Source organism: Schistocerca gregaria, chromosome 2 (assembly GCF_023897955.1).
Source record: "Schistocerca gregaria isolate iqSchGreg1 chromosome 2, iqSchGreg1.2, whole genome shotgun sequence".
Lineage (NCBI taxonomy): Eukaryota > Metazoa > Arthropoda > Insecta > Orthoptera > Acrididae > Schistocerca > Schistocerca gregaria.
The window spans coordinates 473,555,875-473,580,840 of record NC_064921.1 but is presented as its reverse complement, the minus strand read 5'-3'; the positions used below and the strand labels follow the sequence as shown (position 1 = coordinate 473,580,840).

Here is a 24,966-nt window from a genome sequence, read left to right as displayed (position 1 = left end):
CTTGGAATCCGTTCATAGGAGCTATGGGAAAACCGTTAATAACTGCAATATTTACTAAGTACAGACTGTAAGATCGGCTAAAGTCACGTATTGGACTACGGAAGAGCTTACAGAAAGGATCAGAAGCTTCCCTTAAAAAGAGCTTATTACGTCAAGGGAGAACTGTACACACGTTCCGGGTGAAAGTGTCATTTCAGCAGTAACTGCGTAATACAACAGTGGTGTCGACAAGCTACATTTAAAGATATTACTCGGGACTGCCTAGGTTATTTATTTCAACCATGAGTACTGAGAACCAGGAACGACTATCCACTCACATCAGGCATTAATGAAGAGGGGAACTGGCAGTGGATTACAGTCCCATCAAGCCACTGTGTTGTACGCTACCTGAGGTGTGGAAGACTGCAGCAAGTAACAGATCTGATATGCTGTGGCTTTGATACAATAAAGTGCAAGTGAAAGACAACCTCCTAGCTGTTGCTGTGGTCTACATCTACATCGGTAATCTGCAAACCACTGTGAGGCGTGCGGTAGAGAGGTGCCCCATTGTACTAGTTTTTTAGGGTTCTTGTCATACCATTCACCTATGGAGTGCAGGAAGGATGATTGTTTGAATGCGTCTGTGTGTGCAGTAATTATTTTAATCTTATCTTCGTGATCCCTGTGTGAGCAATATGTAGGGGACTGTAGTATATTCCTAGAGTGATTGTTTAAAGCCGGTTCATGAAACTTTAATAGTCTTTCCTGGTCTAGTTTACGTCTATCTTCAATAGTCTTCCAGTTCAGTTCCTTTAATTTTTCTGTGTCACTCTCCCATGTACTAAACAAACCTGTGACAATTCATGCTGTCCTTCTCTGTGTAGTTCAATATCCCTTGTTACTCTTATCTGATATGGGTCCCACACACGTGAGCAATATTTTGGAACTAGTGGCATGAGTGATTTTTAAGCAGTTTCCTATGTAGACTGATTGCAGTTCCCTAGTATTATACCGATAAACCAAAGTCTACCACCTGCTTAACCCCTAACAGAACCTATGTGATCATTCCATTTCATATCCCTATGAAGTGATACACCCTCTACGTCTATGAATTGGCTGATTCCAACAGTGACTCATTGATATCATATTATGGTTGTTGGGTACTATGTTTTTTTTTTTTTTTTTTCATTTTTTGAAGTGCAAATTTGTACATTTCTGAACATTTAAAGCAAGTTGCCAATCTTATCAAGATCTGACTGAATATTTATGCAGCTTCTTTCAGTTAGTCCTCCATTATAGATAACTGCATATCTGCAAAGAGCTTGATTGCATTATTAATATTGTCTGCAAGGTTATTAATACACAACATGAGCAGCAAACAATCCAACACACTTCTATGATGCCCCCCATATGATCATATTTCTTATAATAAGTGTAGTTGTACTGAGTCAAATGTTTTTCGGAGATCAAGAAATACAGCATCTACCTGATTGCTTGACACATAGCTTTCAGTACATCATGTGAGAAAAGTGCAAGTTGATTTTCACGTAGTCAATGTTTTTAAAAACGATGCTGGTTGGTATTGAAAAGGTTGTTGTGTTCAAGGTATCTCACTAGGTTTGAGCTCAGAATACATTCTCAGCTCCTACAGCAAATCAATGTTACAGATATTGGATGGTGGTTTTGTGGATAATTTCTACTACCCTTCTTGTAGATGGGTATGACCTGTGCCTTTTTCCAAGTACTGGGCATGGCTTTTTGTTTGAGGGACCAATGATAGATTATAGTTAGAAGAGGGACAAGCTCGGCCACAAATTCAGCATAGTATCTGACAGGGATTCCATCGGGGCCTGGAGATTTTTTTTAATTTTAATATCATCTTCTTCTCAACACAATTGACACTAATATTTATTTCATTCATATTTTCAGTGGTATGATGATTATATTGGGGCAGTTCTGGACCGAGCGAGGTGGCGCAGTGGTTAGCACACTGGACTCTCATTTGGGAGGAGGACCGTTCAATCCCGTCTCTGGCCATCCTGATTTAAGTTTTCCGTGATTTCCGTAAATCATTTAAGGCAAATGCCGGGATGGTTCCTTTGAAAGAGCATGGCTAATTTCCTTCCCAATCCTTCCCTAACACGAGCTTGCGCTCGGTCTCTAATGACCTCGTTGTCGATGGGATGTCAAACACTAACCACCACCACCAATTCTCCTGGGTTTACTTTTGTAAAGGAACATTTGAAAACTAAGTTAAGCATTTCAGCTTTTGTTTTGCTACCCTCAGTTTCAGTTCCTGTCTCATTTACTACGGACTGGACACTAACTTCATTGCCTGCGACAGCCATTTCATATGAACAGAATTTCTTTGGATTTTGTGAAATATCATTTGAAAATATTCTGCTACGGTAGTCATTGAAAGCATCACACATTGCTCTGTTGACAGTCAAAAAACTGTTTCATTCAGCATCTCTCTATCTATAGCCCTATGCTTTGTTTTAGACCTACTATGGAGTAATCTCTGTTCCTTTGAGTTCTTTTAGAATGACTGTACATGGGTACATACCTATCCAGTGCATGGTGAGCTATTCTTTTAAACCTGTGTGACAGTTCCTTGACATGCTCCTACCCTGTGCTAAAAGTTTGAATTTCCTCTTTGAAATACGATGCAACTGATCTTTTTTTATCTAGTTTACTGAACATATATATCTTTCTGCTTGTTTTAACTGTCCTTTGTACTTTAGTACTCACTGTTGCCACAACCACATCATGGTCACTGATACTAGTTTCGATGTGGACATTGTCAAAGAGCTGGTCTATTTGTTGCCATTAGATCCAATATATTTCCATCATGAATGGGGTTCCTAACTATTTGCTTGTGGTAGTTTTCAGAGAAGGCATTTAGTAAAGTATTGTATTGTATTGTATTTGCAGGTTGTCTTATCATGCCAACTGCTATCAAAACTTGAATTTTTCAAATTAATTTTTGTATGATTAAACTCTTCATTGATGATTACAGTATGGTTGAGGAACTTATGTAGAAGTGAACTGACGGTTTTCTCTAAAGGTCTCAATTACATCATGAGATGAGTCTGGTGGGCAATAAAAGGATCGAGTTGTTATTATATTCCCACCCTTGACACTGAGTTTTGTCCAAACAATCTCACATGCAGCTGCAATTTCTACTTCAGTGCATTTGAGTTGTTTCTCTACTGTGACAAATACTCCATCTATGTTTCCAATTGCCTATCCTTTTAATATATATACATTTTCCCCAAAGATCTCACTGCTATCAATTTCATGTTTCAACCAGCTTTCTGTATGTAGTATTGTCTGAGCTTCACTGCTTCAAACTCTGGCCTCTTTATTACAAAAGTTTTGGCAGTGTACCGTTATGATTTTTTTTAAAACTCTCTCGCCTGTGGGACAAATTTCTTTCAATCTTACACTGATATTTCTGGGTTGCCTACAGCTATTGTTATCTGCAGTAAGTGGTGAGTTAACTAATCTAAAAAAAACCTTTTGTACACACCACACACAGTCAGCTACAAGTAGCAGCCTCTGATCTGTAGTACACATCTGATCCATTTAGGGAGATCCTACAGTTCTCAATCCTGTGGCGCAAGTCCAGGAAGTTGCAGCCTAGCTTGTTAAAGAACTTTCAAAGTCTCTGGTTCCGAGTTGAGTGGAAGGACTGGACCAAAGGGCCATGATCAGTTCCGGAGCAATACTGCAAATTGTGAGCTTCATTGAAACTCCATGTGCCCGGCTTGTCTTCTCAGTGTTCTCTGCCAGTTGATGGAATGGCCCAAGACCTTGGAGCCCAGAAGACAGGCATAGTTTGTTCCAAGGTGCACCACAATCTGCAATTGATTGGATCCTTTTCCCTCAGTGGTTGCTGAAATAGCATCTTCAACATGATTAGGTTCCTTTCAGATTACGCTGATACTATAGCTCCCTACTTAGCACTCATATACAACCGCTCGCTCACCGATAGATCTGTACCTACAGATTGGAAAATTGCGCAGGTCGCACCAGTGTTCAAGAAGGGTAGTAGGAGTAATCCATTTAACTACAGACCTATATCATTGACGTCGGTTTGCAGTAGGGTTTTGGAGCATATACTGTATTCAAACATTATGAATCACCTCGAAGGGAACGATCTATTGACACGTAATCAGCATGGCTTCAGAAAACATCGCTCTTGTGCAACGCAGCTAGCTCTTTATTCGCACGAAGTAATGGCCGCTATCGACAGGGGATCTCAAGTTGATTCCGTATTTCTAGATTTCCGGAAAGCTTTTGACACCGTTCCTCACAAGCGACTTCTAATCAAGCTGCGGAGCTATGGGGTATCGTCTCAGTTGTGCGACTGGATTCGTGATTTCCTGTCAGGAAGGTCGCAGTTCGTAGTAATAGACGGCAAATCATCGAGTAAAACTGAAGTGATATCAGGTGTTCCCCAGGGAAGCGTCCTGGGACCTCTACTGTTCCTGATCTATATAAATGACCTGGGTGACAATCTGAGCAGTTCTCTTAGGTTGTTCGCAGATGATGCTGTAATTTACCGTCTAGTAAGGTCATCCGAAGACCAGTATCAGCTGCAAAGCGATTTAGAAAAGATTGCTGTATGGTGTGTCAGGTGGCAGTTGACGCTAAATAACGAAAAGTGTGAGATGATCCACATGAGTTCCAAAAGAAATCCGTTGGAATTCGATTACTCAATAAATAGTACAATTCTCAAGGCTGTCAATTCAACTAAGTACCTGGGTGTTAAAATTACAAACAACTTCAGTTGGAAGGACCACATAGATAATATTGTCGGGAAGGCGAGCCAAAGGTTGCGTTTCATTGGCAGGACACTTAGAAGATGCAACAAGTCCACTAAAGAGACAGCTTACACTACACTCGTTCGTCCTCTGTTAGAATATTGCTGCGCGGTGTGGGATCCTTACCAGGTGGGATTGACGGAGGACATCGAGAGGGTGCAAAGAAGGGCAGCTCGTTTTGTATTATCGCGTTATAGGGGAGAGAGTGTGGCAGATATGATACACGAGTTGGGATGGAAGTCATTACAGCATAGACGTTTTTCGTCGCGGCGAGACCTTTTTACGAAATTTCACTCACCAACTTTCTCTTCCGAATGCGAAAATATTTTGTTGAGCCCAACCTACATAGGTAGGAATGATCATCAAAATAAAATAAGAGAAATCAGAGCTCGAACAGAAAGGTTTAGGTGTTCGTTTTTCCCGCTCGCTGTTCGGGAGTGGAATAGTAGAGAGATAGTATGATTGTGGTTCGATGAACCCTCTGCCAAGCACTTAAACGTGAATTGCAGAGTAGTCATGTAGATGTAGATGTAGATGTATCTCCAACATGTTGAACGAGGCCCCCAGGCATACACACTGAGTGCACATGGTGTCCTTTTTTGTCCCTTGCTGCCATTTCCCCAAGGGGTGCCATCATTTGCCATGAGTTTGACCTGCCAACAATTAATTGACCCCTTCCCTTTTGTGACTGCCTCCTCCTGACACTGGATAAAACTGGTTTCACCAAAACAGGTGAAGTGTGTCTCACTGGTCAGTTTCAGTGAAAGAATAGTTCGATTCCCGGCGGGGTCAGGGATTTTCTCTGCCTCGTGATAGCTGGGTGTTGTGTGTTGTCCTTAGGTTAGTTAGGTTTAAGTAGTTCTAAGTTCTAGGGGACTGATGACCATAGATGTTAAGTCCCATAGTGCTCAGAGCCATTTTTTTTCAGGTCCATTCCTTGTTTGTTCAACCAGGAAAAAAGCATTTTACTCACCCACCATCCCAGATTTGGATGGAACATGGCTTATTTGCTCTCCTAATGGCAACAAGTAACCATACCAAAATCAAGCGCGCACACGCGCACACACACACGCGCACACACACACACTCTCTCTCTCTCTCTCTCTCTCTCTCTCTCTCTCTCTCTCTCTCTCTCTCTCTCTCTGTGTGTGTGTGTGTGTGTGTGTGTGTGTGTGTGTGTGTGTGTGTGTGTGTTTTTCATTTATTCAGAGAAAGCTAAATTTGGTGTCATGTACTCAACTAATGTCTGAAATAGTGCTGGAGGAAACTGCCACCATGAATCCTGCAGGCTGTCCATAATAATTCTGTGAGAGTACGAGGAGGTGAAGATCTCTTCTGAACAGCATGTTACAATGCATCCCCGATATGCCCAATAATATTCATCTCTTGGAGGCTTGGTGGCCAGTGGAAGTGTTTAAGCTCGGAATAGTGTTCCTGGAGCCACTATGTAGTGATTCTGGACCAGTGGGGAGTTGGTTTGTCCTGCTGGAATTGCCCAAGTCTGTTGAAATGCACATTGGATGTGAATGGATGCAGGTGATCAGACAGGATGCATAAGTCTGAATCACCTGTCAGTCATATCTAGACATACACTATGTGATTAAAAGTATCTGGACACCCATCAAAACATACATTTTTCATATTGGGTGCATTTTGCTGCCACCTACTGCCAGATACTTCATATCAGCGACCTCAGTAGTCATTAGATGTTGTGAGAGAGCAGAATGGTGTGCTCCATGGAACTCAAGGACTTTGAACATGGTCAGCTGATTGGGTGTAACTTGTGTCATACATCTGTACATGAGATTTCCATACTTCTAAACATCCCTAGGTACACTGTTTCTGATGTGATAGTGAAGTGGAAATGTGAAGGGACATGTACAACACAAAAGCGTACAGGCTGACCTCATCTGTTGACTGACAGAGACCACCGACAGTAGTTGAAAAGGGTCGTAATGTGTAATAGGAAGACATCTGTCCAGATCATCACACAGGAGTTCCAAACAGCATCTGTATCCATTGCAAGTACGATGACTGTAAGGTGGGAGGTGAGAAAACTTGTATTTCATGGTTGAGCAGTTGCTCGTAACCCACACATGATGCCGGTAAATGCCAAGCGATGTCTCACTTGGTGTAAGTAGCATAAACATTGGACGATTGAACAGTAGAAAAATCTTGTGTGGAGTGACAAATCACGGTACACAATGTGGCGATCTTATGGTAGGGTGTGGGTGTGGCTAATGCCCGGTGAACATCAGCTGCCAGCGTGTGTAGTGCCAGCCGTAAAATTTGGAAGCGGTGGTGTCGTGGTGTGGTAGTGTTTTTCCTGAAGGGGGCTTGCACTCCTTGTTGCTTTGCATGGCACTATCACAGCACAGGCCTAAGGCCTAGATTGATGTTTCAAGCACCTTCTTGCTCCCCACTGTCAAACAGCAATTCGGGGATGGCGATTGCGTCTTTTAACATGATCGAGCACCTATTCATAATGTATGGTCTGTGGCAGAGTGGTTACATGATAATAACATCCCTGGAATGGACTGGCCTGCACAGAGTCCTGACCTGAATCCTATATAACACCTTTGGGATGCTTCGGAACGCCGACTTCATGCCACGGCCTCATCGACACACATTGATACCTCTCCTCAGTGCAGCACTCCATGAAGAATGGTCAGCCATTCCCCAAGAAACCTTTCAGCATCTGATTTAACATATGTCTGCGAGAGTGGTAGCTGTCATCAAGGCTGAGGGTGGGCCAACACCATATTCAATTCAAGCATTACTGATGGAGGGCACCACGAACTTGTAATTCATTTTCAGCCAGGTGTCCAGATACTTTTTATCACATAGTGTATCAGGGGTCCCATATCACTCCAACTGCACATGACCCACATCATTACAGAGTCTTCACCTTCTTGAACAGTCCCTTGCTGATGTGCAAGGTCCGCAGATTCATGAGGTTGTCTCCATACCTGTACAGTCCAGCCGCCAAATCCAGTTAGAAACGAGACTCGTCCAACCAGGCATTATGTTTCCAGTTATCAACAGTCCAATGTTGGTGTTGACAGGCTGTGGCGAGGCATGAAGCTTCGTGTGATCAGTCATCAAAGGTACACGAGTGGGCCTTCAGCTCTGAAAGCCCTTATTCATTCAATGGTTCACATGCTGATAGTTGCTGACGGCCCAGCATTGAAATCTGCAGCAATTTGTGGAAGGATTGCATTTCTGTCACATTGAACAGTTCTCTACATTTGTCATTGGTCCTGTTCTTACAGAATCTTTTTCCGGCCTCCGCAATATCAGATATTTGATGTTTTGCTGGATTCCTGATATTGACAGTACACTCTTGAAATGATTGTATGGGAAAATCCCCTCTTCATTGCTACCTCAGAAATGCTGTGTCCCATCGCTCGTGCGCCTACTATAACACTATGTTGAATCTCACTTAAATTTTGATAAACTGCCATTGTAGCAGCAGTAACTGATTTAACAACTGTGCCAGCCACTCGTCTTACATAGTCTTTGCCGACCATTGCACTGTATTCTGCATGTTTACATATCTCTGTATTTGAATATGCCTGCCTACATCAGTTTCTTTGGCACATGGAGGGGTCTTTCCTGCTCCATGGTTCTGGGTGACTTTCCCGAAATCTACACCTTTTCCTAGACAGCTGCAGTCATTTTCCATCACCTGTCTTCCTTCCCCTTCAACCCTTCTGCCTGAAGAAGGAGCCACTGGCTCTGGAAGCTTGCCTAATTATAACTTCCTTTTATGCAAGTTTTCTGTCGCCTCTTGGTGAGTAGATTTTTTTAATCTATCCAATTGAACTATTTTGTCAAAAATTGATTGTTATCAATATGTGTAGTGTATGCAATTTGTAACGGTAACATTCTTATTCTGAATAGACTGCATGAAATTATCTGAAAATTGGTAAGTTCTTCCAGTAGATGTTTTAGTACAGTTAACAACAGCAAGTACATAAGGAAAGGGAACCAGAAAAATTCCTGCCATTTAGGTTAATGGAATGACTTCCAAGATACTAAGGGGTGCATAAATCATTCAGTAATATCATTTCTATGTTTTTAGTGTAATGCTTCTGCCAGAGTACCCCAACTGGAATAATTACAGGCTGCACATCTTGATAGCATCACATTTTCATCTCTCCCAAAAGATTCAATTGAAATAAAGAATGTTGTGTTGGGAGGCATGCTCAACAATTGGATGGTCCAGCTGTTTCTTGACTGCAGTTTGTGAGTGGCCATTCATGTGAACAGAGAGTTTGTTGGTTGTCATGCCCACTGAGAATGCAGCACACTTGTTGCAGCATAGCTTGTAGATTGTATGACTGGTTTCACAGGTAGCCCTGCCTTTGATGGGATAGTTGATGCTTGTGACTGGAGTGGTAAGGATGTTGTTGTTGTTGTTGTTGTTGTTGTTGTTGTGGTCTTCAGTCCTGAGACTGGTTTGATGCAGCTCTCCATGCTACTCTATCCTGTGCAAGCTTCTTCATCTCCCAGTACTTACTGCAGCCTACATCCTTCTGAATCTGCTTAGTGTATTCATCACTTGGTCCCCCTCTACGATTTTTACCCTTCACACTGCCCTCCAATACTAAATTGCTGATCCCTTGATGCCTCCCCCCTGCGGGTTCGGGGGTATTAATAGGCCCGCGGTATTCCTGCCTGTCGTAAGAGGCGACTAAAAGGAGACTTCAAAGTTTCGACCTTATGTGATGGTCCCCACTTGGGTTTGACCTGCCATTTTCAAAATTTCCGTTGTTAGTGCGTGCCATTTGGGGAAGGACGCCTTACGTGGTGTTTTTCTATTGGTCCATCGTGCACCTCCATCTTGCATGCTATCTATTGTCGTGTGGAGGGATTTACACCCCATGTCTTCTGGGTTGCCTCCTCGTCTTGTGCGCAATCCCGTTCTTAGCGCCCACCGCAACTGTGGACCCTTTCAACACCTAAAATCCAGCACGGTAGCCAGTCCGTTGTGGTGGGGTCGTCATGTACCCTCTTGGTGGTAGCCCCCTGACCACGCAGGGATCGCACTACAGATGCCAGAGCTGTTTCCTCCCCATGCATGCCAAGGAGTATGTGCCCATCTTGTCTGGGGCACGGGGACTCCGGGCAATGGGATATCGGCCAGGTACCCGTTGCTTTGGCTGGGTGGCGCCCTTGGGGAGAGCCCTCGTTCGGAGTAGGTGGCATCTGGGCGGATGTGGCGCAATGAAGCGCAATAAATCTCACCAAGCTGGTGGTCGCACTGCCACCAGCGTCTCTAAGCGAGGCAAAATTGAATTCGATGCTGCACAATATGATCCTCAGTCGTTCCCCTCGTTGGCTGCGCCATGGGAGGGACGCAGATCTAGTGCCAAGCAGGAGCCTTATGTACCACAATACCTTGTCTGCAGCAGGACTGATGGTGACTCCTTTCTTTCGACAAAGCCTATGTTTTTTGTGGAACACCTGGAGGATAAGTTTGGGGAAGTGGCGGGTTTGTCTAAAATGAGGAATGGGTCCATCCTCCTCAAGACGTCCTCCCCAGCCCAGTCACAGGCGTTGCTCTTGTGTGATAAGCTGGGAGACGTCCCTGTTACCGTCACTCCCCACAGTAGCTTAAATATGGTCCAGGGGATTATTTACCATCGCGACCTCTTGTTACAGTCCGATGACGAGCTGAGAGCTGACTTGGAACGACGTGGTGTGCATTTTGTCCGTCGTGTGCACAGAGGACCCAAGACCAACAGGGTGGCCACCGGTGCCTTTATCTTGGCCTTCGAGGGTGCTGTATTGCCTGAGAAGGTCAAGGTAATGGTTTACCGTTGTGACGTCAAGCCATACGTCCCTCCCGCGATGCGGTGCTTCCAGTGCTGGAAGTTTGGGCATATGTCCTCCCGTTGCCCATCCAGCGCCACATGTCGAGATTGCGGACGCCCCTCTCATCCCGATTCTCCATGTGCGCCTCCGCCTGTCTGTGTCAACTGTGGGGAACACCACTCTCCATGCTCGTCGGACTGCCCCGTTCATCATAAGGAGCGGAAGATTATGGAATTTAAGACCCTGGACCGGCTTACTTATCGCGAGGCAAAACTGAAATTTGAAAGGTTGCATCCTGTCCCTCTTCAAACTTCTTATGCTGCAGCTACGTTATCGTCGCCCTCACGGGCGGCAGTTGTCGCCTCCTCTGTGCCGCCTTCTGTTGGCCCTCGGGGCCGTCCATCTCTGTCTGCCTCCCTCGTGTCTGGGGGCAAGCCTTCCTCTGTTGCCCCCTTAGCAGTTGGGGGCAAACCCCCTTCTGTCACTCCCCCCGCACATGCTTCAGGAGTGACATCTGCTCCAAAACCAGGGGGCTCGATCCCTCCCCCTCCCCCTCCCCCTCCCCCTTCTCTGCCGGCGTCGTCTCCGCCGGCGTCGTCTCTGCCGGCTCCTCTCTCGCGGATGGGGTCCCTCGGGGCCCTCCCTTCTTCCGTTTCTTCTGCTACTCCGCCGGATGTCAGCCAGTGGCTGAAGGTTCATCCACCTGCTGGTCGTAGGGCTTCTGCGTCGTCGTCAGCCTCCGACGCTCCTTCAGAGAAACTCTCCCAGCCCTCTAAGCCAAAGGACAGACGCGAGAAGAAGGACCGGAACGTGTCCAAGAAGAAGGACGCTCCGGCAGTTTCAGTACCGCCTGCTGTCAATAGCTCTGGCTCAGGGGATGCGGTGGAGATCCTCACCTCTGCCGCGGATCTCGCCCTCACGGAACCCTCGGGGACCTCTCCTATGGACACAGCTGACTCTCGCTCAGTGGCGGCCGTTGACTCTGCGGCGCCGTCTGCCTCTTAGTCGCCTTCACACCCTCCCAGTCCCTTCCTGCTTCCATTCTCCAGTGGAATTGTGCCGGTTATTTCCGCCACCTGCCTGAGCTCCGGATGCTTCTGAGTGTTTCCCCTGTTCTGTGCATTGCTCTTCAGGAAACTTGATTTCCAGCAATGCGGACCCCTGCCCTTCGCGGTTATCGGGGATACTATAAGAATCGCGCTGACTGTCAACGAGCTTCAGGTGGAGTTTGCCTCTTTGTTCACCACTCTGTCTGTAGCTCACCAGTACCCCTTCTGACGCCTTTAGAGGCAGTCGCTGTCAGGAGCGCGCCGAGCGGACGCCGTTATCGTTTCACACACGTCGTTCTGAAAAATACAATGCTCCTTTCAGCGAGAGGGAATTCCTCGCTGCCCTCGCCAATTGCCCTGATACAGCGCCAGGACCGGACTGCATCCACGCGCAGATGCTGAAGCATCTCTCCAGGGACTGCCAGAGACACATCCTTACTATCTTTAACCGCATTTGGAGCGAGAGCGTGTTCCCGTCGCAATGGCGAGAGGGTGTTATCGTTCCCATCTTGAAGCCCGGTGCGGACCCTCTGGCGGTGGACGGCTATCGTCCCATTACACTAACCAACGTTTTGTGCAAATTGCTCGAACGTATGGTGGGGCGGCGTTTGTGTTGGGTCCTTGAGTCGCGCGGTCTCCTCGCTCCATCCCAGGGTGGCTTCCGTCAGGGCCGGTCTGCTGCGGACAATTTGGTGCAGCTGGAATCTGCTATCCGTACGGCCTTTTCCCGCCGTCAGCATCTCGTTGCTGTATTTTTTGATCTGCGGAAGGCATATGACACAACATGGAGGCATCACATCCTTGCTACGTTGCGCGAGTGGGGTCTTCGTGGTCAGCTCCCAGCTTTTCTTCAAAACTTTTTATTGCGCCGCTCTTTCCGGGTGCAAGTCGGTGCCGCCTCTAGTTCATCTTATATACAGGAAAATGGGGTCCCGCAGGGCTCGGATTTGAGCGTTTCCTTATTTCTAGTGGCCATTAATGGTCTGGCTGCAGCCGTGGGGTCGTCGGTGTCTCCTTCTTTGTATGCCGACGACTTCTGCATCTCATTTAGCTCAACGACTACGGGAGTCGCCGAACGCAGGCTGCAAGCAGCCGTTCGCAAGGCGGCATCATGGGCTCTGACTCATGGATTTCAGTTCTCTACGGCCAAGACTCGAGTTATGCACTTCTGCAGGCGTCGGACGGTCCACCCTCATCCGGAACTTTACCTCGACGGTCAACTACTTGAAGTGGTGGACACTAGCCGCTTCTTAGGACTCGTCTTTGATGCCCGGCTCACGTGGGTTCCTCATATTACTCAGCTGAAGCAAAAGTGCTGGCAGCACCTCAACGCCCTCCGCTGCCTGAGCCATGCGTCTTGGGGTGCAGATCGCAGCACGCTGTTGCGATTGTACAGAGCCCTTGTGCAGTCCAGGCTTGATTATGGGAGCCTGGCCTGTGGGTCTGCATCGCCATCAGTGTTGACGTTGTTGGACCCCATACACCACTGTGGGGTTCGGCTTGCAACTGGCACTTTCCGTACGAGCCCCGTGGATAGTCTGCTGGTGGAGGCCGGGGTTCCCCCGCTGCGGATTCGCCGCCACCGACTGCTCGCCGACTATGCTGTCCACGTGCATTGCTCACCGGGCCATCCCAATCATCGCCTGCTTTTCCCTGCCAGGGTTCTCCCTCTGCCCGACCGGCGACCTAGGTCTGGGCTTTCCATTGCTGTCCGCGTCCAGTCCCTGCTGTCTGAACTGGGGTCGTTCCCTCTTCTGCCGCCCTTCCGGGCCTGTGCACCCACGCCTCCCTGGTGTATGACCCGTCCGTCCGTCCGCCTGGACTTGGCACGGGAACCCAAGGACTCGGTTCTGCATGTGGCCCTCCGTCACCGTTTTCTTGCGCTCGTCGCCTCATTTTCAGGCTGTGAGCCTGTCTACACTGATGGTTCCCTGGTGGATGGTCGTCCTGCCTACGCTTTTGCTCACGCTGCCCATGTTGAACAGCGCTCCTTGCCGGCTGGCTGCAGTATTTTTACTGCAGAGCTGGTGGCCATATTGCGTGCTCTTGAGCATATGCGTTCCTGCTCAGGTACGTCCATCGTCATCTGCAGTGACTCCCTGAGCAGCCTCCAGGCTATCGACCGCTGCTATACCTCTTCTCCTCTGGTATCCTTTATTCAGGAGTCTGTTTTTGTCATTACACGCTCTGGTCGTTCGGTGGTCTTTGTTTGGACGCCAGGTCACGTTGGCATCCCGGGGAATGAACGTGTCGACAGGCTGGCCAAAGGGGCGGTCGACGCCCCCACTTTGGCGATCGGCCTCCCGGCTCGTGATTTGCAGCTGGCGTTGCGCCGTAAGGTGCTTCAGATGTGGCGTGACGAGTGGCGTAGCCTGACTTCTCCGAATAAACTGCGGGCTGTTAAGGAGACGACCGATGTGTGGCAGTCCTCCCTACGGGCTTCTCGCAGGGACTCTGTCATCTTGTGTCGGCTCTGCATCGGCCATACCTACCTGACGCACGGACATCTTTTGCGTCAGGAAGATCCCCCCCTGTGTCAGTGTGGGTCCCGGTTGATGGTCGCCCATATTTTGTTGGAGTGTCCCCGCCTGCGCACCCTCCGGCAGACTTTTAATCTCCCGGGCACGTTGCCTTTGGTTTTATGCGACGATGCCTCCATGGCTGACGACGTTTTAAATTTTATCCGTGGTAGTCCTTTTTATGGTTCCATTTAGGGGGGGCCTGTCCCTTTCCCTTTCTGTGTATCTTGTCCTCGAGTGTCCCATTGGTCGCAGATTTTAATGTGTGTATTTGGGTGGTTGACTCTTTCCCAATTTTTGTTCCCATGGTCAGTCAACCAGTCTCCGACCCTCTTATTTTCTTCCGTTTCTTTCTTTCCAGTGTTCGTCTGTACTTTTCTTGTCTCTAGTGTTCGCTGCCACATTGGTGTTCTTTCAGTGATTGGGGGGAGGGGCGTCTCCTCCCCCCTTGGGGTTTTACCTATTCCGTAAATTTTGTTTCTCCGGTTTTTTTTGGAATGGGGGACTGATGACCTTAGCTGTTTAGTCCCCCTTAAACATCCCAACAACAACAACAACAACCTTGATGCCTCAGAACATGTCCTACTAACCGATCCCTTCTTCTAGTCAAGTTGTGCCACAAACTTCTCTTCTCCCCAATCCTATTCAATACTTCCTCATTAGTTATGTGATCTACCCATCTAATCTTCAGCATTCTTCTGTAGCACCACATTTCAAAAGCTCCTATTCTCTTCTTGTCCAAACTATTTATCGTCAATGTTTCACTTCCACACATGGCTACACTCCATACAAATTCTTTCAGAAACGACTTCCTGACTCTTGAATCTATACTCGATGTTAACAAATTTCTCTTCTTCAGAAACACTTTCTTTGCCATTGCCAGTCTACATTTTATATCCTCTCTACTTCGACCATCATCAGTTACTTTACTTCCTAAATAGCAAAACTCCTTTACTACTTTAAGTGTCTCATTTCCTAATCTAATTCCCTCAGCATCACCCGAGTTAACTCGACTACATTCCATTAGCCTCGTTTTGCTTTTGTTGATGTTCATCTTATATCCTCCTTTCAAGACACTGTCCATTCCGTTCAACTGCTCTTCCAAGTCCTTTGCTGTCTCTGACAGAATTACAATGTCATCGGCAAACCTCAAAGTTATAATTTCTTCTCCATGGATTTTAATACCCACTCCAAATTTTTCTTTTGTTTCCTTCACTGCTTGCTCAATATAGACATTGAATAACATCGGGGAGAGGCTACAACCCTGTCTCAACCCCTTCCCAACCACTGCTTCCATTTCATGTCCCTCAACTCTTATAACTGCCGTCTGGTTTCTGTACAAATTGGAAATAGCTTTTCGCTCCCTATATTTTACCCCTGCCACTTTCAGAATTTGAAAGAGAGTATTCCAGACAAACTTGCTGGCATATTAAAACCGTGTGCCCGACCGAGACTCGAACTCGGGACCATTGACTTTCGCGGGCAAGCGCTCTACCATCTGAGCTACCAAAGCACTACTCACGCCCGGTACTCACAGCTTTACTTCTGCCAGTATCTCGTATCCTACCTTCCAAACTTTACAGAAGCTCTCCTGTGAACCTGGCAGAAGTAAAACTGTGAGTACCGAGCGTGAGTCGTGCTTCGGTAGCTCAGATGGTAGAGCGCTTGCCCGCGAAAGGCGAAGGTCCAGAGTTCGAGTCTCGGTCGGGCACACAGTTTTAATCTGCCAGTAAGTTTCATATCAGCGCACACTCCGCTGCAGAGTGAAAATCTCATTCTATTCCAGACAACATTATCAAAAACTTTCTCCAAGTCTACAAATGCTAAAAACGTAGGTTTGCCTTTACTTAATCTAGCTTATAAGATAAGTCGTAGGGGCAGTATTGCCTCACGTGTTCCAATATTTCTACGGAATCCTAACTGATCTTCCCCAAGGTTGGCTTCTACTAGTTTTTCCATTCGTCTGTAAATAATTCACTTTAGTATTTTGCAGCCGTGACATATTAAACTGATAGTTCGGTAATTTTCACATCTGTCAACATCTGCTTTCTTTGGGATTGGAATTATTATATTATTCTTGAAGTCTGAGGGAATTTTGCCTGTCTCATACATCTTGCTCACCAGATGGTAGAGTTTTGTCAGGACTGGCTCTCCCAAGGCCTTCAGTAGTTCCAATGGAATGTTGTCTACTCCCGGGGCCTTGTTTCGACTCAGGTCTTTCAGTGCTCTGTCAAACTCTTCACACAGCATCATATCTCCCATTTCATCTTCATCTACATCCTCTTCCATTTCGATAACACTGTCCTCAAGTACATTGCCCTTGTATAGGCCCTCTATATACTCCTTCCACCTTTCTGCTTTCCCTTCTTTGCTTAGAACTGGGTTTCCATGTGAGCTCTTGATATTCATGCAAGTGGTTCTCTTTTCTCCAAAGGTCTCTTTAATTTTCCTGTAGGCAGTATCTATCTTACCCCTAGTGAGATAAGCCTCTACATCCTTACATTTGTCCTCTAGCCATGCCTGCTTAGCCATTTTGCACTTCCTGTCGATCTCATTTTTGAGACGTTTGTATTCCTTTTTGCCTGCTTCATTTACTGCAATTTTATATTTTCTCCTTTCATCAATTAAAATCAATATTTCTTCTGTTACCCAAGAATTTCTACTAGCCCTCGTCTTTTTACCTACTTGATCCTCTGCTGCCTTCACTACTTCATCCCTCAAAGCTACCCATTCTTCTTTTACTCTATTTCTTTCCCCCATTCTTGTCAGTTGTTCCCTTATGCTCTCCCTGAAACTCTGTACAACCTCTGGTTTAGTCAGTTTATCCTGGTCCCATCTCCTTAAATTACCACCTTTTTGTAGGTTCTTCAGTTTTAATCTACAGTTCATAACCAATAGATTGTGGTCACAGTCCACATCTGCCCCTTCTTTTATGATTCTTGAACCAAGTGTTAGCTATGATTAAGTTGTGCTCTGTGCAAAATTCTACCAGGCGGCTTCCTCTTTCATTTGTCAGCCCCAATCCATATTCACCTACTATTTTTCCTTCTCTCCCTTTTCCTACTGACGAATTCCAGTCACCCATGACTATTAAATTTTCATGTCCCTTCACTATCTGAATATTTTTTTTTTTTAATTTCATCATACATTTCTTCAATTTCTTCGTCATCTGCAGAGCTTGTTGCCATGTAAACTTGCACTGCTGTGGTAGGCGTGGGCTTCGTATCTATCTTGGCCACAATAATGCATTCACTATGCTGTTTGTAATAGCTTACTGGCATTCCTATTTTCTTATTCATTATTAAACCTACTCTGGCATTACCCCAATTTGATTCTGTGTTTATTACCCTGTAGTCACCTGACCAGAAGTCTTGTTTCTTCTGCCACTGAACTTCACTAATTCCCACTGTATCTAACTTCAGCCTATCCATTTCCCCTTTTAAATTTTCTAACCTACCTGCCCGATTAAGGGATCTGACATTCCACACTCCGATCCATAGAACGCCAGTTTTCTTTCTCCTGATAACAACATCCTCTTGAGTAGTCCCCACCCAGAGATCCGAAAGGGGGCCTATTTTACCTCCAGAATATTTTACCCAAGAGGACGCCATCATCATTTAACCATACAGTAAAGCTGCATGTCCTCAGGAAAAATTAAGGCTGTAGTTTCCCCTTGCTTTCAGCCGTTCGCACTACGAGCACAGCCAAGGCCGTTTTGGTTAGTGTTACAAGGCCAGATCAGTCAATCATCCAGACTGTTGCCCCTGCAACTACTAAAAAGTCTGCTGCCCCTCTTCAGGAACCACACATTTGTCTGGCCACTCAACAGATACCCCTCCGTTGTGGCTGCACCTACGGTACGACTAATTGTATCGCTGAGGCACGTAAGCCTCCCCACCAATGGCAAGGTCCATAGTTCATGGGGGGTGGTAAGGATGGACAAGAATATTGTATAGGATCAAGGTGAGTTGTTGGTTTTGTCAGCTATGAGAATGTGGGGGACGTTTGGAGGCAGCTGTAGAGGTGTTAGTCTAAGGTGGGATTCAGAAATGAACAGTTTGGAGAGTTTTATCAGATGGCATTGTGTGTACTGATGTAGTTCCTGGAGAGCAAGATTTTCAATGTGTGAGATGGAATCAAAGAATTTGGGTTTGCACAGCACGAGAATTTTATGATTGGAGAAGGGGTATTTCAAGGAGGTTTGAACCTGATCAATATGGTTTTTGGAGGACTGTTTTGGTGAGGGTTAAGGAATGGCAGAATCTGAACAGGTGGAGGTCATTGTGGAAGGAGGGGTTGCAGCCATAGATGGATAATTTGATGGTAAGGCCATTTTGGGGCATTTTATGAGCCAAGCATTAGTTAGTGTTCGTCATTGTCGTATACCCACCTATCTCCTTCCCCTGTTCCCATCCAAGCACTACACAGCCTTCTGTTCTACCAATGCACCCCACAGTTTTTTCAATTCTTTTCAGCCCTCCAGCTCCCCCCCCCCCCCCCCCCCAAAAAAAAAAAAAAAATCTCCTCCAGCCCTGTGTCTAACCTCCTGGCTGCAGCCAGCTGTCCTACTGTGATTCCATTCCGCGTGTGTGTGTGTGTGTGTGTGTGTGTGTGTGTGTGTGTGTTGTCTAATCCAGAAGAAGGCTTTTTGGTCAAAAGCTTACATATCTTGCAGCCTTTTTGTTGTGCTTGTCAGTGACTCATCATTTTCATAATATTGTTATTACTTCTGTGCTAGTCTTTAAACTGGCCTTCCTAAAATGTCACACTCTCTTTTTTGGTGGCTAGTTGCAATAAATGACCACTTAGACATTAAAATTCGTTTGATGAAGATATTGATTTACCAATTTATTTTCTTTGTATTGCTAACACAGCTATCACTAACATAATGGATTTTTTGAATATTTGAATGTATGTTTCTTTTATTAATTCAGTAAAGTTTCTTGCATTTTTGTGCACCCATACAGTCATCATGTTTGATATCATCAGATAAAGCATGAAGACATTTAACAAATCCCTCATCTTCAGTATTTTTAGATTACTCCTGATAGGATCTGCATTGCAAGAGTTTCAATGGTATCATTGTTCTTCATCTTTGCTCATGAAAGAGTAATTTTCACCAGAGCCCATTGATATTGTGGAAACATTTATATCAGACAATTCATTAAGAATCTTATAATATTCTTATTGAGACTTGGCAATTTAAGGATGTAGAAAAAAATGGCGTAGTTTAGTTAAAGATCGTCAGTCAAGTCAGCAATATTAACAGTACATGTGACCATTTGTGTTGTACCAGTTAAAATCTACTGACAAAAATCAATGTTTCATCTTGATTACAGTTATCAGCCCTCTCTAATATAAAACATAGGGAACATAGTGTTTCTTTTGGATGGCACTCATTTCATTGCCGTAGCATACGTGCGGAGGTTGGATTTTCATGTACTATTACTTGTGAGTTCTTTATAGCTTCCTTCAAATGCTACTGGGCATTTTAGTAAATTTGTGTGTTGATTAATGATGCAAACACAGCAATAGCACATACTAAAACACACCATTTAGGTAGAAGTGAATCCTGTGTTGAAATATCTGCTTCAGTTTCTCTATATTTGCCTTTAAATCTTGAACAAACGTGATATAAATCACCTAAATTCAACTATTTTCTTTCATACATTTTTTTCCTGTGCTTCCAATATCTTTTGTACGTTGTTTGTAGACTGTTCTTCACTTCAAATGATAATCATTTATTAGTAAATTAGTTACTTCAATTTTTAGTTTCTTCTCTCTTTTGCAGCCTTGGTTCTGCTTGCCATGTTCAGTATTCAGAAACTTTTGAAAGTATTTCAGATTTTTTCCTGAAATCAGATAAGTGAGATGGGGATATTTACCAGCTGAATTTGTTCCTTTCTCATACTTAGGCATGAATTGTTACTTATGTTATCAGCTAGCAAGTCCATATCCTCCAAGACACATAGCTTGTAAGTATCCCAATCCATGATACTTTGGAATAATCACTGCAAAAAATACAACAGAACAAGCTATTCATATACAATTTGTGTGCCCTTCAGGACTTTTGCATAGCTCCGTTTGCCCAAATGAGAGGGTATTTGACCAGTTCTCATTCCTTGTGTGCTTTCTGTTGTTGAATAACTTAAACTCTCAACTGGAAGAACTTAACCAGTTTTCAGAGGAGTAGATGTACTCTTTTCAGAAAAAGTTACTGTTATAAATAATGTTTACTGCATATAGTGCTGTTTAAAATAATTAAATTAATGCAAGGTTCCACCACTGTTGTTATGAATCACAGTGGCAACATGGCAGAGGCCTTCGCCAATTATCTGACTCCTCCGCCTATAAACTCTGCCAAAGTGATCCCATACCAGAAGTCCAACACAAACTCCAGTGCCTGCTTAAAGCCATAGGCCCTTCCTAGAACACCCTCCCTGCATCCATCTCCCTCATTACCCCTGTGATACCGTGCACTCCCACCTTCTACATGCACCACAAACCCAGCAACGCTTGATGGTCCATTGTGGCTGTTTATTGTGCCCCCACTGAAAACAATTCAGCCCTCATTGACCAACAACTCCAACCAACAGCCCATAATCTAGCCTCCCACACCAAGGACACCAACTACTTCCTTCACTGACTCTCTACCATCCCCACACCTTTACCTCCTGGATCCCTACTCATCACTGTTGACACCATCTCCCTGTGCACCAACATCCCCCACTACCTCATTCCTTATATACCTTACTAATTTTATCCTAAGCCACAACTATTTCTCATTTGAAGGGAAGGTACATGAACAAATCCGTGGCACAGCCATGGGCACCTGCATGGCGCTCTCCGATGCCAACCTTTTTATGGGCCATCTAGAGAAGACCTTCCTAGCCTCTGAAAACACCAAACCCCTAATCTGATTCAGGTTCATTGATGATATCTTTGTGATTTGGATTTGGGGCCAAGACAGCCTATCTTCATTGCTTCACAGCCTCAACACCTTTCCCATCTGCTTCATGTGGTCCTCCTCAACCCAGTGCTCTTAGATGTCTACCTCCTCCTCTCTGATGGCTCCATCTGCATTGAACTCACCAATCACCAACAGTACCACCATTATGACAGCTGTCCTCCCTTTCACAAAGAAAAAATGTGTCCCATTCAACCTGGCCAACCAGGGACAGCCTATCTGCAGTGACAAAAACTCCGTTGCTCAGTATGCTGATAGTCTCACCAAGGCCTTCACTGACAGTCACTATCCCCAAAACCTAGTCCACAAACAAATATCTCATTCCATTTGCCCTCACACCCCCAGTCCTCCCACCACCCCAACAACCAGCCACAAAGGAGTGTCCCCTTCATCAGCCAGTACCATCCTAGGACCGGAACAACTGATCTAAATCCTTTACTGCAGCTTTGATTACCAACCATCATGCCCTGAAATGAAGGACTTCCTACCCAAGATACTTCCCACCCATCCTAGTGGGACCATCTTAAGTGTTCTGTTCCTCAACCGAATTACCTAGCACACCAGCAAAGGCACTGGAGTCAGACTGGCTCCACATCCCTGTCAGAGCTTCATGGCTCCACATCCCTGTCAGAGCTTCTAAAACCTCATTTACTCTCTTCCTGCTTATCTCGCAGCAGTCCATGCTGCAAAAGGTGGTTATTCAGGGTTTTGTCAAGTGGTTATATTAATGTGACTGGGCAGTGTATAAATGTTGATTTGCTTATAGCCTATCTTGTAAAATAATTTTTAAGGTCAGTATTGTCTTGGGTGGTCCTACAATCCTCCAGAACACAAACATCCTGCCCATGATCAGTTTCTGTCAGTTTTTCAATTCTTCTCTTAATTATTGGTAATTCCAGTATTTTGCAACCATGACTTATTAAACTAGGGGTTCAGTAATATTTGGACCTGCCAGTATCTCCCCCCTTTTTTTTTTTTTGGAAATAGAATTATTACAATCTTTTTGAAGTCTGCAGATCTTTTGTCTGGCTGATACATCCTGCAAATGTGGTGGAATAATTTTATCGTCGCTGGCTTTCCCAAGGATCTCAATAATACTGAGTGAACATCATTTACTTCAGGGATCTTGTTTTTTGACTGAGATGTTTCAGTGCTGTGGAAAATTCTTCTTGTAGTGTTGTTTCTCCCATCCCATCTTCATTTACATTACTTTGCTACCTGTAATATTTCCTTCAAGGTTGTTTCCCTTGAATAGCCCTTGTATATATTCTTTCCACTTTCAGCTTTTCCTTTTTTGCTGAGTACTGGTTTGCTACCTGAGCTCTTGATATTCATAAAAGTGCTCCTCATTTCTCCACAGATCTCTTTATTTTTCATATAGACAGTATTCATCTTTCCTCTAGTTACACACCCTTCTACAGTGTTGCATTTGTCCTCTACCCATTCCTGCTTAGCCCTTTTGTGTTTTCTGTCTTTCTCATATATTTAGATGTCTGTATTCACTTTTGCTGCACACCAATTAAATTCATTATATCTTGTGTTATCCAAGGATTTCTGTGGAGTTCTCTTTTTATATATTCAATCCTCTGCTGCTTTTAGTATTTCATATTACAAAGTTATCCGTTCAACTTCTGTTGTATTCCTCTCCTGTTTTCCATTGCATAATACTCTCTTTGAAACTCTGAACAGTCTGTGATTCCTTGTATTTATCTAGGTCTCACCTTACTTTCCTACATTTCCACGTGTTTGTGCATTGTCATCTGCTGAATGTAGCATCGTGGAAATAAAGTTATTGCTACTGCTCATATTCAAATTCTTCACAGAAAGAGTAAACTGTTCTGGACTACTGACATCCAACCAACAGAGTACTTGCATGGTTAGTCCTCCCAATTGATCAGATCAAAAGAATGTATGTAAAGAAAGCAACAGTGCACATGTTTACAAAAATTCATTTGTGGTAGTTATGAGATCTAAGGGTAGTTTACTTGACAACTAATCAAAACATCACAGGTCTGGGTATCAGTTTGCAGCCACTGCTTCAATTTTCAATAGAATCATCATCAGTGGTGGCCAAAGACTTCTGGTGTGAGGTGTCGCCCCTACATTTTAAATAATTTTGTGGGTAATAATTGCAACCTCTCACTGTGATGCTGAATGACACAGTTTTATGTTTTTTTAGTTTTCTTTTACCGTGCATACAGTGATTCCTACTGAACTATGTCCAATCTCTCTTCCCTCCCCCCTTCCCTGTGTGCCCCTTCTCTCTCTCTCTCTCTCTCTCTCTCTCTCTCTCTCTCTCTCTCTCTCTCTCTCACACACACACACACACACACACACACACACACACACACACACACACACAAAGTCATACTACTACACATTCTTCTGTCTGTTCTTCAGACAGAAAAATCTTCTGTCACCAGAGCAGCACAGATTTAGAAACCATTGCTGATGTGAAATTCAGCTTGCCCTTTTCTGATATGATATTCTGCAAACCATGGATGAAGGGCAACAGGCAGGTTCCATATTTCTAGATTTCCAGAAAGCGTTTGCCATGGTACCTGACTGTAGAGTGTTGATGAAGATGTGAGCATATGGATCAGTTTCACATATATGTGAGTGTCTTAAAGATCCCAGTATGTTGTCCTCAATGGTGAGTATCCATTAAAAACAAGGGCATTGTCAGGAGTGACACAGTGAACTGTGATATGACTGCTCTTTTCTCTCTATGTTTGTAAATGATCTGATCAACAAGTTGAGCGGCAATTTACAGCTGTTTGCTGATGATGCTGTGGCATACAGGAAGGTGTCTAACGGAGTGGCTGTAGGAGGATACAGGTTGACTTGGACAGAATTTCTATTTAGTGTGATGAGTGGCAAAGCAATATGAAATGGAGTAAGCACATCAGGTTGATAGTAGGAAGCTGAATAACTAACTTCATTTTATTGGGAGAAACTTTGGGCAAGTATAGCTGACCTTTAAAGGCAGTGGTGTGTAGGACACTAGTGTGACCCCTTCTTGAACACTGCTAGAGTATTTGAACTCCCCACCAGGTCAGATTAAAGGAAGGCATTGACACAATTCAGAGGCATGCTTCTAGATTTGTTGCAGGTAGGTTCCGTCAGCATACAAGTACTATGGAGATGCTTCATGAACTAAAAAACGGGAATCCCTGAAGGAAACAAGACATTGTTTTTTGTGAGACATTATTGAGAAAATTTAAAGAACCAGCATTTGAGGCTGACTGCAGAAAAATTCCACTGCCGTCAGTGTTCATTTTGTGTAAGGGCTATTAAGACAAGGTGAGAGAGATTAGAGCACAAATGGAGGTTTATAGATAGTTGTTTTTCCCTCACTCTGTTTGTGAATGGAATAGGAAAGGAAATGACTGGTAGTGGTATGTGGTACTCTCCGACAAACACAGTACAGTGGCTTGCGGATTATGTTTACAAATGTAGATGTAGATTCAGAAGTTTTCTTTGGAGTACAAGGAGTTGTCAAGCAGGCATGATTTCAGTTTGTGTGTGAGGTTAATTTTATTATCCAAACTTCTTGATAGATTGTTTTCCATGTTGAAGTGTTAATGATGATTAAATTTTCCTCTGTGCTGAATTCTATCAGGCAACTTCCCATTTCATTCCTTTCCCCCAGTCCATGTTCTGCTATTAATTTTCCTATTATTAAATTCCAGTTGCCTGTGACAATTAAATTACTATCTCCCCTATGATATGAATAATTTCTTTGATCTTATCATACATTTTGTTCAATCTGTACATCATCTGTGGAGCTAGGAAGCATATAA

The 24,966-nt window shown here is 44.6% G+C and overlaps 1 protein-coding gene across 1 annotated transcript in view; it reads left to right on the top strand.

Moving 5' to 3' along the window:
• Positions 1-24,966, top strand: part of LOC126326481 (peroxisome biogenesis factor 1-like) — a 392,188-nt gene that overhangs the window by 628 nt on the left and 366,594 nt on the right. The gene's annotated exons all lie outside the window — the stretch shown is intronic.